Raw genomic sequence first — 19,352 nt, forward strand, 5'->3', positions numbered from 1 at the left:
CTGCCTGTGAAGGTGGGCTGTGTAGGGCACCCTGAAAGACAGTGCCAATGTCCTTCCGCCCAGCTTCTCATCTCGTCTGGACTTCGTCAAATTCCTCGTCTGGTCCTGGATGCCGTTGCATCAGTCTTGGTGTCATGTCTTCGCCTCAACGTCTTGTTTCTGATGTCGTCGCATCGACCCTGGTCCGGGATGCCGTCGCATCGACATCATCATGTTGTTGGCCTTGGGAGCTTGCAGGTCTGGCAGAATGTAAGACCGTCAGCCATGCTGGAACACGCCGTCAACCCTCGGTTCGGTCCTGGATCCGTCTGGGGTCGGGCTGAGGCCCAAGGGCACACGAAAACACCCCCTTCTCAACAGAATGCAAGGCCTTTCAAGGCCGCCACATAACATCGGAGGTATTCCTGAAATTTAACATCATTAGCTAAATAGAAGGGAAATCTCCAGGAAAGGGAGGCAAGGCGGCCTCCACCAACCTGTAATTCCAGACGTACCGGAGCGTGATCAGAGATTATAATTTCCTCAATGGACACAGCCACCACCTGAGTAAGGCAGCACGCACTAGCTAGAAAATAATCTAGGCTGGATAAGGTGCCGTGAGCACGAGAAATGTGAGTAAAATCTTTCTCGCCCGGGTGCAGGAGGCGCCAAACATCCACCAGATGAAGAGAGCGCTTCAAAAAAGAAGGGCCTTTTCCAAATCCGGCCCTGAGTCCCGCAGAGGAGGATCTATCAAGTTGAGCATCACGGATTGTATTAAAATCCCCCCCCACCAACAAACAGTCCTTCGCATAAGGCAGCAACCGTTCGTGTATCTCCCGAAAAAATTCAGGACTATAATTATTGGGAGCATAGATATTACACAGAATTACCTTAGTTTGTTGGAGTTCGGCCTCCAAAATAATATAGCATCCTAAAGGGTCTTTTATCGTAGTATGAACCTTTAGGGGAACATGTTTACTAATCCAAATAACTACTCCAGCTGATTTAGAGATACCAGACGCATAATAAACCTCCCCATCCCAACATCTGTGTAATTTATCATGCTCGTCAATAAGGTGAGTCTCTTGTAAAAATGCAATATTTTCTCGCTTTTGCTTAAGAAGTGAGGGTATCTTGGACCTCTTAATAGGGGAGTGGATCCCACATACATTCCAAGTAATTAAACTAGTAATATTACTAGAGAGAAATCCAAGGAAGATATTCCAACAAAGAATCAGACAACTTCATTAGTAGCAGAGGTCCTCCCAGCCAGAACCTCCCGCTACCTGTCACCGGATGACTGAGTAGTGTAGAAACAACAAGTGGACATAGTTGATGAGAATTCGCAACGTGGATCCAAGACATACCCCCCCGCCCCCAGCAACCCAACACCCCAATCCCCCCAACAATTCCCCCCCTCCCATAGCTTCGCAACCCCATTAGCAAAGGCATATCCCACATCTGTCTTTGAGATCACTGCCATGCTGGCATATCCCACCCCCATCCCCCCACCCCATCCGCATCTGAGGTAATCAATTAATATCCATAGAATTATTACAGAACATATCAACAATTTCATAACTTGTCGGTAAGAATAACCCAGAAAGCACAAAAAAGATAGGGAGATGTTAGGAATAAGACAGCTCTCACTCACAGGAGGTATATGAACAATCATAGGCTCGCCACTTATGAGGGATATAAACAATTATACCCCTACATATCCTCACCAGTGAGAGCATATAGAACAAACTGCATTAAGGTGTAGGCCCCAAGAGAGCCTAATGGAAGCAGCGGAGACCTGGAAATGTCTGCTGCAATGTCTAACAAAACATTTGGGGAAAAAAAAACATGTGAGACTGAGAGAGAAACAAAACAGGAACAGTCCACAGTGCCCCATGATATCCAAATTAACCGTCCTCCTCAGGAATCTCACGCGTAATCCCCAAAAGGATAGAAGTTCACCAAACAGTCCATCCAGTATGAGTTCTGGAGCTTTATCAGCCCAATCCACGGAAGGAAGCTGAGCACTGCAAGTTAGTTATCAGCAGAAACAACCAAAAAAGCTCTCCTCAGAAAAAACACGAGCAATTAAAACGCTCCAAACCGCCTGGATCATGAAAAAAGGGCTGTGAGAAGAGAGACATCCATATCCCAAGTTCACATTAGCACTGGGACACACACAGTACATCCACAGCCCGGCAGAAAGGCTAAGCCGACCCTGTGCCCGCATCCGCTGGCCCCTTCTCTTTCAGCAAGGATTTGGCAGCTTGGGGCGAAGTATACCATGCTACCCATTCATCAGTCGCCACCCGCAAATGTGCCGGGTAAAGCAGGGATGCGTGGTCGCCCTGAGCCAGCAATTCAGTACAGATGGGGGCCATAGCCTTCCTTTGGGCTGCGACAGCAGCCGAGAAATCCTGAAAAATGAGCACTCTGTGGTTGTCATAGAGCAGGACCCGTCCCTTCCGCATGGCTATTAGGATTTCCTGTTTATGGGCATAATTAAATATTTTAGCCACTCTGACACTTGGCTTTGGGGCATCAGGCCTCCGGACCCTCAGCCGGTGTGCCCACTCAATGCGCAGGCGGCCATGTGCTGTGGAGAGAGAAAGCTTGCTGGTCAACCAAGACTCAAGCAGTGCTGGGAGGGAGCGGTCGTCGAGAGGCTCAGGCAGACCCACAAAACGCAGATTGGATCTTCTGGATCTGTTTTCCAGATCCTCGATTTTCACGGAGTACTTATCAACTTCTGCCTTCAGGGCTGCTATATCATGCTGCGCCCTATGGAGGCCATCTTGGGTCTCTGACACGCGGCTTTCCAAATCTGCGAAACGACCCTCAAATCGATTTAAATTCGCTGATATTTCAGCGAACGCCGTAGATATAGCTTGTAAATCGGGCCCAATGCTTCTAAAACTGCCGCTTTGATCTCAGCGAGGGCTGGGGTAGAGGTCACGTCTCCAGAGCCGGCGGCAGCCATCACAGGATCCTGAGAGGGAGGATATGTGTATTTCCCCTTTTCTTTTGCCTGTTTCGCGGGGCGAGCCAGCATACCAGGCACAAAAACTATGGCAGGGCCAAGAACAATACACCGAATATCAATTTGTAACTTCTCTGGGTGAGTTGGATGCGGATGGGGTACGATGCTGAAGAAAGACCGCTGAGAGGGAAAGAATCACATCCTCCTCCCTCAGTGCATCACCGGTTGATATCATTTTTAAGGTATAATATGTCCCTGACTTAAACAGGTTTAAGAATCTAAAGGCAGAGCACAATATTTTACCCAGAGTTGTACATGCATTTTTTTGTGCACAAACTTTACTTCTGATGCAACAAAGAGTTTTGTGAACAAACAATATGTGCGTAAAACTGTGCGTATTGGTTAGCATCCTTGTATGTAAATCTAATGCTAGTGAAGGCATTATCTATTCCCCCACCCATGTGTCGGCTTAACTCATGTTTTCATACATTTAACATTTAATTCCTGGTCAGAGGCAGAGTCAAGTTTGGTAGTCTATGGGGCTGAACCTGAAGTTCATGGTACGGAGGTCCTGTTGCTATCCCTCCCGTGGCCAAAGCCACAGGAGGTCTCTTACCTCCGTGGTGCAGTAGGCCGCATCCCCGGACTCTCCTGCGGCAGGATGCTGCTGATATCCCACCTCCGCATTCCGGGTCGATGCTGACGCCATGGGTCCTTGCGGCGCGGCCGCCATCTTGCTGGGCCTTTCCTTTGCGGCATGAGGCCGGGGGAGGGGCCCTTGATTCTGTGGCAGGAAGCCACTCTTCAGCCTCCTCGATGCAGCAGAACGCCGCTGACGTCGTTGGACCTGCCCTGAGGCCTGCTCTGTCTCCTCTCCTCACAGCGGCAGCATGGCCGCTGACCAGGTTCCTGCCCCTTGCCTCCTAAGGGGCGGGCTCGTGGCTTCTCCCTACATTTAGAGGGCCAGCCAGGTGTGGTCCTCCAGGACTCCTCCCAGGGAGTTCCCTTCTTCCAGTCCTATAAAAGGGCTCTTCAGTCAGTTCCAACACGCTTCGGCAAGGGGCTAATCCTCCGAAGGACTTCTCGTCTCCAGCTCCTAACCAGGCATCCTGATCTTTGTCCATGGGCTTCCTGTATCTTCTTGGTCTCTGTTCTGATGTTCTGTGATGTCCTGATGTTCCTGATGTTCTCACAGGACAAGCAGGATGGTAGTCCTCACATATGGGTGACATCATCAGGATGGAGCCCAATCACGGAACACTTTTGTCAAAGTTTCTAGAACTTTGACTGGCATCTACTGGGCATGTCCAGCAATGCACCAACCCTGCATCCAGCAGGGGTCCCCCTTCAGTCTTTTTTTTTCTGCGCAGCAGTAGCCATGCAGGTTAAGGAACTCTCTTGAGATTCCTGACAGGAATTTTCCTCATGGAACTTCTTTCAAAATTTCAAAAACATTCTACCCCATAGGGGTCCCCCAATCGATATCCTTACTCCGTGGTCGAAAGGTAAGGTTTTAACCTTGTTGTGGTCGATTCCCTTCGAGTTATCCCTTTGGGGCGTACCGGCCATTGACTGCACTGCGACTACATTTTTGTCGGAGTCATGGTGTCGGGTTATCGTCGGTGCCCCAACTGTACTCGAACAATGTCCATCACTGACCCGCATGGGGTCTGTGTTATGTATTTGGGGTCTGACCACAATGTCCTAACTTGCACCAAATGTGCCGAAATGACACCAAAGGGCCGTAAGGCTCGTTTAGAGAAAATGGAGTTTCTCTTTCAGTCAAAAACCCCGACTCCATCGATAGCTTCGACTTCGTCCGAGCTGGTGCCATCGACCTTTCGCCAGCACCGGGACACCACTGCTGCCCGACTAGCATCGACGATTCCAAAGGTATCGATTCCCTCCTTGCCTCCTCAAGAAAAGGACCGAGGAGATCATCGTGAAAAACGTCAACACCGCCATCGCAATGCTCAGTCCGCCGATCCAGGCATCGACGTCAACAGAGCCACCGACAAAGAAGCCCCGTCCAGAAAGGGCCCCATCATCTTCTGTGACCGGGTCACTGAGGCGTTCCCCACCTTCAGTGGTGCCAGGATCCGCGATTCCACCTTCACCGGTGGACCCTCCGGCTATGCCAGTGCTGCCTCCTACTCCGGTGCTGGGGTTCCATGCCCCAGGTTTCCATGAGGAATTGGATTGGATGATCCAAGAGGCCATCGGTAACGCACTTCAGAGCTTCCAACCTCCATCGACACTGGTACCGGCCCGAGCCGGTCACGATTCGATTCCCATAATGCTCGCACCACGACTGGGTAGACTGGATGCGTTGATCGGTGCCCTTCCACCGATGGAACCGAGAGCACCGGTAGCTCCGGTGCCTTCCACACTGATTCCATTATCATCGGATGATGAGGAAACACAGATACCCATTCCACCATCTGGGATTTTACTACTGACTCATCCATCGATGTCACCGGTCCTGTTGGTGCCTCCATTGATGCTGTCGATGCCTCCTTCGAGGCCGTCGGTGCCTCCATCGATGCCGTCAGTGCCGTCTCCAATGCCACCGATGCCTAGGCCTGGTCCTTCAGGATTAGCACCATGTTTCCCTGCTGGAGACCCACTAGATGCTGGAGATCAGCCCTATGATTGTTGGACCGATGATTCATCCCAAGATACAGATGATCTACCATCACAGCCCTCTCCCCTAGATGAAAGACGACATTCTTCACCAGAAGATCTGTCTTTTATTCATTTCATCAAGGAAATGTCTGACACTATTCCTTTCCAACTTCAGACAGAAGAGGTCGCTAGGCACAAGATGCTGGAAGTACTCCAGTTTCTAGATGCTCCTAAGGAAATCATGTCTATACCTGTTCATGAAATCCTGCTTGATCTCCTGAAGAGAAACTGGGAACACTCATGTTCAGTTCCACCTCTCAACCGCAAGATAGATGCCACCTATCTTGTGCAGTCAGTTCCTGGGTTCCAAATGTCACAGTTGAATCATCACTCTGTTGTTGTCGAATCAGCCCAGAAGAAGGCACGACGTTCAAAACCTCATTCCTCCATACCTCCAGGAAAGGAACAAAAATCCTTGGATGCTTTTGGCAAGCGTGTCTTCCATGGCTCAATGCTCATATCTCACATTGCCTCTTACCAGTTATACATGACCCAGTATAACACAGACCTTTTTAAGAGGATCCAGGATTTCTCTGATTCTTTACCAGAGCAACTCCAGGCTCAACTTCATACTCTGGCTCAAAAAGGTCTGGATGCTGGAAAGCACGAGGTCTGCGCTGTGTATGATATCTTTGACACTGCCTCCAGAGTGTCTGCAGTGGGCATTAGTGCAAGAAGATGGGCCTGGCTCAAATCCTCGGACTTAAGACCAGAAGTCCAAGACAGGTTAGCAGATCTACCCTGTGTGGGTGATAATCTCTTCAGGGAAAAGATCTGAGAGACCGTGGCACAGTTAAAGGACAACCATGAAACGCTGCGCCAGCTTTCTTCTATGCCGTCTGAGTTTCCTTCCGCCCCTAAGAGAACTTTCAGGCGTGACTCTAAGCAGCCAGCCTACAAGCCAAGGAAATTTTATCCTTCAGCTTCTAGAGGATGCCCTTCCAGACCTTACCAAAAAGGTCAATCCAGGCAGACTCAGCCTCAAAAGTCTCAGCCAGCTTCTCAGTCTGGACCAGTCTCAGGGTTTTGACTCCTTCCTAGAGAGTGCAAGCCAACCTCCTCTTCCATCCATACCGGTCAGCGGTCGGCTCTGTCACTTCAACAGCGTTTGGCATACAGTCACCACGAGCAGTAGTCATTCAGGGTTACCATCTAAATTTCCTGACTGTTCCAGAGGACTCTCCACCTCGGCTGACATGGGGAACGTCTGACCACTCTCCCTTGCTTGAACAGGAGGTCTCATCCCTCCTTAAATCCCGAGCAATAGAACCAGTGCCTCTCTCCCAGCAGGGGCAAGGGTTTTATTCCCGGTATTTTCTAATACCAAAAAAGTCAGGTGGCGTACGCCCGATACTGGACCTCCGCACCCTAAACTAAGTTTTGCAGAGAGAAAAATTCAAAATGGTAACCTTGGGCTCTCTACTTCCTCTTCTACAAAGAGGAGATTGGCTATGCTCTCTAGATCTCCAAGACGCTTACACACACATCTCAATTACTCCATCTCATCACAACTACCTGATTTCCTGGTTGGCCCTCATCACTTCCAGTACCGTGTATTACCATTTGGCCTAGCATCCACTCCATGAGTATTCACCAAGTGCCTGGTGGTGGTCACAGCCTTCCTCAGGATTCAGGGTGTGCATGTCTACCCTTATCTTGACAATTGGTTGATAAGGGCTCCGACTCAGCAGAGCACTCTAGCCTCCCTGCGTCACACTATCCACACCCTGATCTCCTTAGGGTTTCTAATCAACTATCCCAAATCCAAGATAGCTCCATCCCAAACCCTATCCTTTATAGGGGCCGACCTAAACACTATACAGGCGAAAGCCTTCCTCCCCCAGGATCGCGCTTTCACCATTGCATCTTTGGTGCATCACTTACAGACTCGAGTATCTTCAACTGCTCGTCAATTCCTCATACTGCTGGGTCACATGGCATCCTCGGTGCATGTCACTCCGATGGCTCGCCATGATGCAGTGGACTTTAAAATGCCAGTGGATTCAAGCTTGTCAGCCAATGTCCAGCATTATCCAGGTTACCAAACCGCTCCGTCTGTCACTAGCCTGGTGGATATACCACTCCAATCTCATTCAAGGCTTTCCATTTCAGGCTCCAGAACCTCAAATTATCTTAACAACAGACGCATCCAACCTCGGGTGGGGTGCACATGTAGGCAACCTGCAGACTCAGGGAACCTGGTCTCCAGAGGAAGCCAAACACCATATAAATTTCCTGGAGCTGCGGGCGATCAGATATGCCCTCCAGGCTTTTCAGGATTGCCTATCAAATAAAGCCATCCTGATTCAAACCGACAATCAGGTTGCGATGTGGTACATCAACAAACAAGGGGGAACGGGCTCCTACCTCCTGTGTCAGAAAGCTGCACAGATATGGGCATGGGCCCTTTCCCATTCGATGTACCTCAAAGCAACCTACTTGCCGGGAGTGGACAATCTTTTGGCAGACAAGCTGAATCGCACTTTCCATTCGCACGAGTGGTCTCTCAACCCCACGATAACGGGCATGATATTCCAACACTGGGGTTACCCTCGCATAGATGTCTTTGCGTCGGTTCACAACCACAAAGTAGATAACTTCTGCTCTCTCATTCGCAACCAAGAGATGCCTTCACCCTCTCCTGGGCCAGCGATCTCCTTTATGCATACCCTCCACTTCCTCTCATTTCATAGACTCTTGTGAAGCTCCGTCAGGACAAGGGATTAATGATCATGATAGATCCCCACTGGCCATGCCAGGTATGGTTTCCAATCCTCCAGGACCTATCAGTACACTGGCACATTCCTCTGGGGAATGATCCCCTTCTAATAACTCAGAACGAAGGGTACCTGCGTCGCCCCAACCTCCAGGCTCTGACTCTGATGGCATGGATGTTGAAAGGTTAATACTCCAACCTCTTAACCTTTCCGAGTTGGTATCCCGAGTCCTGGTGGCTTCACGAAAGCCTTCAACGAGAAGGTCTTATTGCTCCAAATGGAAGAGGTTTACGGTCTGGTGCACTTCCATGTCCATAGATCCCTTTACTTGTTCCACTGCGAGGTTCCTAGACTATCTCTGGCACCTGTCAGAGTTAGGCCTAAAAACTTCCTCTATCAGAGTGCATGTTAGAGCAGTGTCTGCGTACCATAAGGGTATAGGAGATGTCTCCATTTCAACACAACCCTTAGTATCACGTTTCATGAGAGGCTTGCTCCATTTAAAACCTCCACTGAGCCCTCCTGTCCCTGCTTGGGATCTTAATGTGGTTTTGGGACGGCTCATGAAACCTCCGTTTGAGCCTCTCCACTCCTGTGATCTCCATCTCACCTGGAAGAACATAAGAACATAAGAAAATGCCATACTGGGTCAGACCAAGGGTCCATCAAGCCCAGCATCCTGTTTCCAACAGTGGCCAATCCAGGCCATAAGAACCTGGCAAGTACCCAAAAACTAAGTCTATTCCATGTAACCATTGCTAATGGCAGTGGCTATTCTCTAAGTGAACTTAATAGCAGGTAATGGACTTCTCCTCCAAGAACTTATCCAATCCTTTTTTAAACACAGCTATACTAACTGCATGAACCACATTCTCTGGCAACAAATTCCAGAGTTTAATTGTGCGTTGAGTAAAAAAGAACTTTCTCCGATTAGTTTTAAATGTGCCCCAAGCTAACTTCATGGAGTGCCCCCTAGTCTTTCTACTATCCGAAAGAGTAAATAACCGATTCACATCTACTCGTTCTAGACCTCTCATGATTTTAAACACCTCTATCATATCCCCCCTCAGTCGTCTCCTCTCCAAGCTGAAAAGTCCTAACCTCTTTAGTCTTTCCTCATAGGGGAGTTGTTCCATTCCCTTTATCATTTTGGTAGCCCTTCTCTGTACCTTCTCCATCGCAATTATATCTTTTTTGAGATGCGGCGACCAGAATTGTACACAGTATTCAAGGTGCGGTCGCACCATGGAGCGATACAGAGGCATTATGACATTTTCCGTTTTATTCATCATTCCTTTTCTAATAATTCCCAACATTCTGTTTGCTTTTTTGACTACCGCAGCACACTGCACTGACGATTTCAATGTGTTATCCACTATGACACCTAGATCTCTTTCTTGGGTTGTAGCACCTAATATGGAACCCAACATTGTGTAATTATAGCATGGGTTATTTTTCCATATATGCATCACCTTGCACTTATCCACATTAAATTTCATCTGCCATTTGGATGCCCAATTTTCCAGTCTCACAAGGTCTTCCTGCAATTTATCACAATCTGCTTGTGATTTAACTACTCTGAACAATTTTGTGTCATCTGCAAATTTGATTATCTCACTCGTCGTATTTCTTTCCAGATCATTTATAAATATATTGAACAGTAAGGGTCCCAATACAGATCCCTGAGGCACTCCACTGTTCACTCCCTTCCACTGAGAAAATTGCCCATTTAATCCTACTCTCTGTTTCCTGTCTTTTAGCCAGTTTGCAATCCACGAAAGGACATCGCCACCTATCCCATGACTTTTTACTTTTCCTAGAAGCCTCTCATGAGGAACTTTGTCAAACGCCTTCTGAAAATCCAAGTATACTATATCTACTGGTTCACCTTTATCCACATGTTTATTAACTCCTTCAAAAAAGTGAAGCAGATTTGTGAGGCAAGACTTGCCCTGGGTAAAGCCATGCTGACTTTGTTCCATTAAACCATGTCTTTCTATATGTTCTGTGATTTTGATGTTTAGAACACTTTCCACTATTTTTCCTGGCACTGAAGTCAGGCTAACCGGTCTGTAGTTTCCCGGATCGCCCCTGGAGCCCTTTTTAAATATTGGGGTTACATTTGCTATCCTCCAGTCTTCAGGTACAATGGATGATTTTAATGATAAGTTACAAATGTTTACTAATAGGTCTGAAATTTCATTTTTTAGTTCCTTCAGAACTCTGGGGTGTATACCATCCGGTCCAGGTGATTTACTACTCTTCAGTTTGTCAATCAGGCCTACCACATCTTCTAGGTTCACCGAGATTTGATTCAGTCCATCTGAATCATTACCCATGAAAACCTTCTCCATTACGGGTACCTCCCCAACATCCTCTTCAGTAAACACCGAAGCAAAGAAATCATTTAATCTTTCCGCGATGGCCTTATCTTCTCTAAGTGCCCCTTTAACCCCTCGATCATCTAACGGTCCAACTGACTCCCTCACAGGCTTTCTGCTTCGGATATATTTAAAAAAGTTTTTACTGTGAGTTTTTGCCTCTACAGCCAACTTCTTTTCAAATTCTCTCTTAGCCTGTCTTATCAATGTCTTACATTTAACTTGCCAATGTTTATGCTTTATCCTATTTTCTTCTGTTGGATCCTTCTTCCAATTTTTGAATGAAGATCTTTTGGCTAAAATAGCTTCTTTCACCTCCCCTTTTAACCATGCCGGTAATTGTTTTGCCTTCTTTCCACCTTTCTTAATGTGTGGAATACATCTGGACTGTGCTTCTAGAATGGTATTTTTTAACAATGACCACTCCTCTTGGACATTTTTTACTTTTGTAGCTGCTCCTTTCAGTTTTTTTCTAACAATTTTTCTCATTTTATCAAAGTTTCCCTTTTGAAAGTTTAGCACGAGAGCCTTGGATTTGCACACTGTTCCTTTTCCAGTCATTAAATCAAATTTGATCATATTATGATCACTATTGCCAAGCGGCCCTACCACCGTTACCTCTCTCACCAAGTCCTGTGCTCCACTGAGAATTAGATCTAAAATTGCTCCATCTCTCTTCGGTTCCTGAACCAATTGCTTCATAAAGCTTTTCTTCTTCAATCATGTCCGCTTGCAGAGTTAGTGAATTACAGGCATTAGTTACCTACCCGCCTTACACTAAAATTTTGCATGCCAGGGTAGTGCTTTGCATTCACCCTAAACTTTTGCCGAAGGCAGTGTCGGAATTTCATATTAACCAATCTATTATCCTACCTACCTTTTTTCCCAGGCCCCATTCGAACCCAGGAGAACAGGTTCTGCATTCTTTGGACTGCAAACGTGCTCTAGCTTTCTATCTGGACTGCACGTTGACCCACAGGAAATCCACTCAATTGTTTGTTTCTTTTGATACCATCAAATTGGGAAATCCTGTGGGAAAACAGGCCCTCTCCTCCTGGTTGGCGGAATGCATTTCTTTTTGCTACCAGCAAGCAAGCATTCCGTTACAAGACTGGGTAAAAGCACACTCTGTCAGGGCCATGGTGACATCAGTAGCGCACCTCCGTTCGGTGCCACTTGCTGATATTTGTAAGGCTGCTACCTGGAGTTCTCTCCATACTTTCACAGCCCATTATTGCTTAGATAAGGCTGGCACACAGGATTCCATCTTTGGCCAGTCCATTCTACGCAACTTGTTTTCAGTTTAACTTCCCAACATCCTTCCACCGACCTGTTCAGGGTTTAGGATGCCCTCCTAACCAAATTTCCACCCCTGTTGTTGTGCCAGTTGCACATCCTTGGGTGCATTTGGTGCTTTGGTCAGGCATCCTCAGCTCGGTACTCACCCATATGTGAGGACTACCATCCTGCTTGCCCTGTGAGAAAGCAGAGTTGCTTACCTGTAACAGGTGTTCTCACAGGACAGCAGGATGTTAGTCTTCATGGAACCCGCCCACCACCCCATGGAGTTGGGTTCGTTTACGTTTCTTATTTTATTTTTTCACACATACTTTTTTACTATAAGACGAGACTGAAGGGGGACCCCTGCTGGATGCAGGGTTGGTGCATTGCTGGGCATGCCCAGTAGGTGCCAGTCAAAGTTCTAGAAACTTTGACAAAATTGTTCCGTGATTGGGCTCCATCCTGATGATGTCACCCATATGTGAGGACTAACATCCTGCTGTCCTGTGAGAACACCTGTTACAGGTAAGCAACTCTGCTTTCCGTGATGTCCTGATCTTCCTGATGTTCCATGATGTCCTGTTCTTCCTGATGTTCCATGATGTCCTGTTCTTCCTGATGTTCCATGATGTCCTGATGTTCCGTGATGTCCCAAGTTCTGTAATGTATCTGGTCCTAATGCTCCAGGTTCTGTAGGACCCGTGCCTCCGGAGATTCCCTGCTTATAATCCAAGCTTCCATGTTCCAAGCTTTATCTTCCAAGTTCCAAGTCCCAACTCCAGAGGATCCAAGGGGTTACTGCTTCCTGCGCTAAGAAACTTCCTGAGCCTGTCCTGCTCTTCCTCGTGGTCCGAGACCATCCGTCCGGCTGTGTAGGGCGCGAAGGGGACAGTGCGGTCTGCGTCCAGCCCCACGTGCTGTGTAGGGTGCCTGAAGGTCTTACTCATCCCTCTCTGTTTCCTGTCTTCGTCTCAGCTTCTCGTCAGTATGTTCATTCCAAACTCCACGTCTACGATCCATGCTCCTGACTCCCAGACTTGGACTGTTCATACCGCAAGGGCACACCTTCTCCTTGTCCCACGCTGGAGAGTTCCCGGTTGTTCTCCATCCCATCGTTAGCGTAACTGAATTGCCAAGCCTTGAGCGTCCCGAGCTCAAGGCCGACGCAAACTCCAACAGGTCCTGTACTTGGGATTTACATACAGGAACACGTTTGAGCACAAATCTTGTTTTCCATGCATAAAACTGAGTATATGTGCACAGAAACTGTTTTCTGTGCAAAAAGCATTTTCTGTGGACATAAATTCCATTTTCTGTATAGGTGACATGGTTTATGTGCAAAACGTGTATTATCTGCACATAAAATATTATTTATTTATTTATACATTTTCTGCACAGAAACAATTTTTGTGTACATAAATCAGATTTTATTTGCAGAAAGTATAATTTGTGCCATTAAACTATGTTTTCTATGCACACTAAATATTTTGTATCACTTTAAAGCATTTTTTTATTTAACTTTTAAGGTATTAGCATAGCATTAGCTTACTGCATTGGGGTTAAATTATTTTTAGCGGGGTGCATTAAGAAACTGTGTACTGAATTTTGGCAATCGTAGCCTAGATCCTGTGGGATTCAGAAACGACAGAAAATATTGTCTGTGCAATAGTCTGTTTGGCAGATCTCAAAGGAGTTGTAGGTGGGTAACAAAAAGAGCTAATGTTTTCCTTTCTTTTTAAAACATTTTCCTTCTGAGATGGCACTGGACCATAAACATTTCCCCACCACTGTTCTTAGGGGACGCTGTGCCGACAGAGGTGTTGTGTGGATGAATTTTTATACCGGACGTCCTCTCAGGCCTTTGGAAGGACATAAGTTATTTCCTGTTTCTCAAGAATGAGGCTAGATATGTACTGGACAATATTGAATACATATTCATGGGTCCTGTTCTCAAAAGGGTTTTTGCCATTGTCACAGCCTAAGGGAAACCATTTTGAAATCAGAGGCCATCATATGATATACTCTATCATAATTCCCCACACTAAAACACAGTTTGATGTAGAAAAATCTCGTTTCTCCTCTCACCGTGATCGAAGGGTAGACATTCCGGAGAATGAGATGCTGCATCTATGCTCTGTAATCGAGATGGGGCCCTCTAGGTCTGATTTCATACATTCTTGCCATTTGTCTGCACACCGCTTGCCTAGTTTGTGGTTGTTTTATGTATCATCGTTATCCCGAAAACCAGGCCCTGTTGAGACAGTGGCACTCCAAGACTTGGAGTTTGCCATCTCTGTTCTGTAAATACTCCCTCTACTTCTCACATGCTGCAGTTTCAGGGTCCTGAGCATCCCCATTTAGAGGTTCTCCTAGAGTGCAGCTCCTTTTTCTCCTCCAGGGAATTTTGGTTTAAGGATTGCACCAGGTCCTGTCGGAGTCCTGCATCTGTAACAGCAAGAATCTCATGCATCTTCTATCACAGGTCTTTGGTTTTACAGTCAGAAGAAGGTTGTTAACAGTTCCGTTACTTTCTGTTCAGAATTTTTTGACTATTTCCAATTTGGCAAGCATGGATTTTGGTCTTGCTTCAGAAGAAATAGTGGCCAACAAACAAGTTGTAGGTGCGATTTACTACCACCTTTTAAAACAAAAATTGGATTGACTTCACACTGCAACTCGAGGGCTATGCTCTTTTCAGCAGGTCAGCACAGAGTGAACAAAATAGTTCGAATATACAAGAAAATTAAAGGTTACTTTATCATGCTGGTGAGGTGTTTTTTGTTTTTTGAAAACTGTAAATATTTCCAAAAGAATAAGAGAGGAGGGGTTAATGTGTTTGCAGAGGGTGAAAGACGTTAGGGAAACAAAAAGCAGATCTGACTGCTACAAAGGGACAGTGTGTGATAGTATGTGAAGAAACTGGACAAAAATCCTCCTATACCTGTAAATTCGGCTGTTTATATTAAGTAAAGCTGATTAAAAGGTATTTTCCTACAGCTTATTTGTTGATCGTTATTTCCTTCCCAAGTGAAGGAACACTACTATTTTTTTACTCCTCCCCTGTGAGGAGCCTCCGCTTTGGCAGCACTGAAGAGCCGCTGGTGTGTGGCAGGCTTGGGCAGTTGCAGCTGAGAAGCTGTGCGAGGATGGGCCTCTCCACCTAATTTTCTGCGGAAGGATACGGGAGGGAAGGCAGTGGTAGCGGCAGTGCCTTGTGGGCACCCTGGATAAACCTGCAAATGGGGTCGTGACCTACCACTGGTTTTATCATCTCCGCACGTTTTGTTTTGTGAAAAAATTAAAGCTCATTGGAGGTCTTGGCCCATGAACTGTGTGTATGAATACAGGACTGAACGTAAGTAAAAATAGTTCAGTAACCCAAGCTGCACCTTGTATTTATTTTATAGCAGATAAGGGAAGGGAAAGGATCTTTTTCAGTGCAGTCACTGTATCTGAATGCAGACATATGTCCACATCTAATTTCTTCTTATTTAGCACTTTATGGAAGAAGAATTCATTTGATAGTAATTCTGATTTTTCTCTGGATCTGGAAAGGAGCTTGTTTTGTATAAAATTTCATCCACATAATCTGTTTTTGTTTTGAAAGGATCCGGTCTTCTGATGTAGCAAAAGTAAATGTATTATACGATTGCACTATTATAATATGGTGCCCTACAAGGACAAAGCTGCAATATCAACGTACTGGACCTGATTTGTAAAAGTAGTTTGGCATTGGCACAGATTATAAGGCAACAGCCCCCCCCTTCCCCCCAGGTTTCTTCCTACTGAATGTTTTTGAAAAGAAATGGTGTTCAATAAACAAGGGATAGGTGATCTTTCTTGGGGGCTAACTTAACACCCATATAATTAGATTTTGAGGACTGTGCTCCCTTCATCAGGTCAGCACTAAAAGAGCTACCGGCGAAGCTATTAGAATATAAAAGTAAATCATAGCTTGCATTGCGATGCTGATGTGGTACTGTTTGTTTTCAAGGCAATCACACGTGCAAAAGAAAGAATAAATGAAACACAATGTCCTCTTGGCTCTCAGGGTCCAGACACACCAAAAAGTTTTTTTCCTCCCTATTTTGTGTCAATGGGGAAAAAAGCTTAGTACCTCTAGCCCCTCAGGTCAGGTGCTTTGAACCCGTCTTCTGCTTTTGGCCACTGTAGTGCTGAGTATTGAGAGAGATGTTCAGCTTTTTATGAACCCTCTTTATTGACCCTCTTCCAGTCATGCCTGAGAAAGGTGCAAGGGACCCCATTTGCAGGTCAGCTGAAAGAGGATAGCGAAGAGACTGTCAGTTGTCTATTTTCGATAACATTTCCTGGAATGATTAGCTATGAGTTTAATATTCATTCTGGGAGGATGGAACAGGAAACATTTATTTTAATTAAAAAAAAAAAAAAAAAGTCATTAACCTGTTCACATTTTTTAAATCACTCCCCCACCCATCCGACACCAATAGAACAGTCTCATGAAAATATTTAAGAAACACCTCTTTCTTCTGGCAGACTGCTCTGCTGATGGAGGTGATATGATATCATTCATAACAAATTCAATCAATACCATAGCTCATGCTGTAGCTTGGCTTTAGCATCATATGATAGATAGTGGAGCTGTTGTAATGTCAGTAGAGATGCCTCATCAGAACTGTGAGTCATACGTAATTTTAAAAAGTTCCAGGATTATAACATTTTTTACAATGGGGTGTTTGCTCTCAGTGGAGCTCAAACAATAATGGTTCATCAGTCAGAGAGAGGGCAAGAAAAAAAAAGCAAAACAAAAACCCCAAATCCTCTGCTAACTCAGATCTGCTTTCTCTCTTCTATGCCATGAACAGCTCCGAACACGAGCATCCTCTCATGCCATTGCTGCTGGGTCTTCCATAAGTTTCAACTACTGCCATTGGCTGACAGTTTAGATGCTTTTCCTCTCTGCGTGGAGTCTTAGCTTGACAGGTGTCTCAAAGTAAACACTCATTTGCTTTACAGAATCACAGCTAACTTGCAGGTTAAGTGGGGTGATTTCTGTCTGTAGGCATTGTGGTGGCACAGAGTACATGAAGACAGAGGGAACTGTGCTTAGCAGAGCATCACTCTGACCACAGCTGGTAGTCAGGACATTTGCCAAGCTGCCAGTCATATCAGCTACTTCTTGTGATTTGATCCCTTTTAGGATACTTTGGATGTTCTGATGTTTTTTTAGAGGGCCAGCAAAAAGAAATTATACAGATATTATTGTAGATTGACTTTTGGGTTATTAGATGTCTGAGCAGCTGCTTTGTCACATCCTCAGATGTTCTGAAAGCTGTCTTACTAAGGAGTTTATATACCAAGCATTTTTCCCATACACACAAAATGGGAGAAAACCTTTAGTAACTAGGCCCTTAATAGTGCTACAGTGTATGCCAATGACATTTTCTTTTGTTTGCGTGCACTTAAAAGCACTTGTGAACTACTTAAATTGCTTGATTTATTTCCTAGCCAACTCATCACTAGTTAATACTTGTATCACACATATAAATGCATCCAAGTAATAAAATTAATCAGAGCTCATTGCTATTATACCATAGTTCTGTCTGAAACAGTATAACAGGATGGTCAAGTAGAGTTCCCCATACAAGTCAAGGGCCACTGGGATGATTAGATGGGCCTGGAGGTCTTTTCTGAAATCCTTACACATTTCTGTTTTCTTCTGACTAAAAACAAAATTACAGTTTAACATTTCCTTACAGACAGCCTGTCACATGCATAAATTAGGGTAGAACATTCCTCTCCCCTCCCCGATTTTGGTGACTTACAAAGTCAGCTGAGTTTTCTGGATATCCACAATGAATGTGTGAAGCCTGCCTTCCGCCCCTGGCTCTTCACACCACACCACACAGGAGCAGCAGGGTGTGGGATTCTGCAGCACTGTTGTGATCCTGCAGATGGAGTCCTGGACCTCTTGGTGCTGTCCTTTCTGCTAAGGAAACCTTGTGTCTTTGCAGTGCAGCTCAATAACCTGGCCTTCGCACACTTATTCAGGGCCAAACTGTCTTGCTCATTTGTACAGATGACACACAAACTCCGGGGTCCATAGGCAGCAGAAAGGGCAGCTGATGATGATACGTCAGCAGATATTAAGGTCTGAACTGCTCGATAACATGGGGCAGACGGCACTGAACCTCCTGCACTCACTTCTGAGTGATCCTCCACACATTGGTGCAATACAAAAATGCACAGTGTGCACTTTAGGATACTGTGGTTAAACCTTCAACCAAGCAGGATCCAACCAGGATTGATTTTATAACATCCCGGGGGACATAAACTTGTTTGACAGGGAGCTAGATTCCCTGGGCTGGCATCATTAACAGATAGCTGCTTGCAAATCCTTCAGCTCTCAGCAGAGGACTCTGCTGGGGGAAAACTGTGCTGACCAGAATTTGTTAAGTAAACTACTAGCCAAGCCATTCTTGCCTTTTGCATAGGGAGACTAGAACCAGTAACAGGGGATTACATATACATGAGATATATTAGCATACAATGGAGACCCCATATATGCACTATATCTGGTGCATATTCAGTGTAGATATCCTAAATCCTGTGAGGTCACCAGGGCAATTTTGGGAAATCTTGATTTAAGGTGTAGAGTACTACAACATTTCCAAATGTAAAATAAGTTATTCTGTTTGATTTTAGTTGTTCCAAAATTCCTTTTCAGCATTCTGGTTAGTTTTCAATCTCCTGCTGATGTCCATGAAAAGACAAGCTAAGGAGATCATTTTCAAAAGAAGTTATGCACATAAAAGTAGTATATAGGGCTGGATTTTAAAAGGGTTACGCGCATACGTTATGCGCGTAACCCTTTTAAAAACCCCCTGCGCGCGCCGAGCCTATTTTGCATAGGCTCGGCGGCGCGCACAAGTCCCGGGACACGCGTAAGTCCCGGGGCTTCACAAGGGGGGGCGTGTCGGGGGCGTGCCAAGTGGGTGGCATGAATTTCGGGGCCGGGCGGGGCAGGAGGCATGTCGGGGGTGTGACACCAGCCCGGGGGCGTGGTCGAGGCCTCCGGACCAGCCCCCGGATCGGGTGATGGTGCGCCAGCAGCCTGCTGGCGCACCATCTCTGCTGGCGCACCAACTCTGCTGACAATGGTAGGGGGGGGGTTTAGATAGGGCCGGGGGGGTGGGTTAGGTAGGGGAAGGGAGGGGAAGGTGCGGGAGGGTGGAGAGAAAGTTCCCTCCGAGGCCGCTCCGATTTCAGAGCTACGCGCGTATCTTATAAAATCCGGCGTACTTTTGTTCGCGCCTGGTGCGCGAACAAAAGTACGCGCGCGTAAGT

Source organism: Rhinatrema bivittatum, chromosome 2 (assembly GCF_901001135.1).
Source record: "Rhinatrema bivittatum chromosome 2, aRhiBiv1.1, whole genome shotgun sequence".
Lineage (NCBI taxonomy): Eukaryota > Metazoa > Chordata > Amphibia > Gymnophiona > Rhinatrematidae > Rhinatrema > Rhinatrema bivittatum.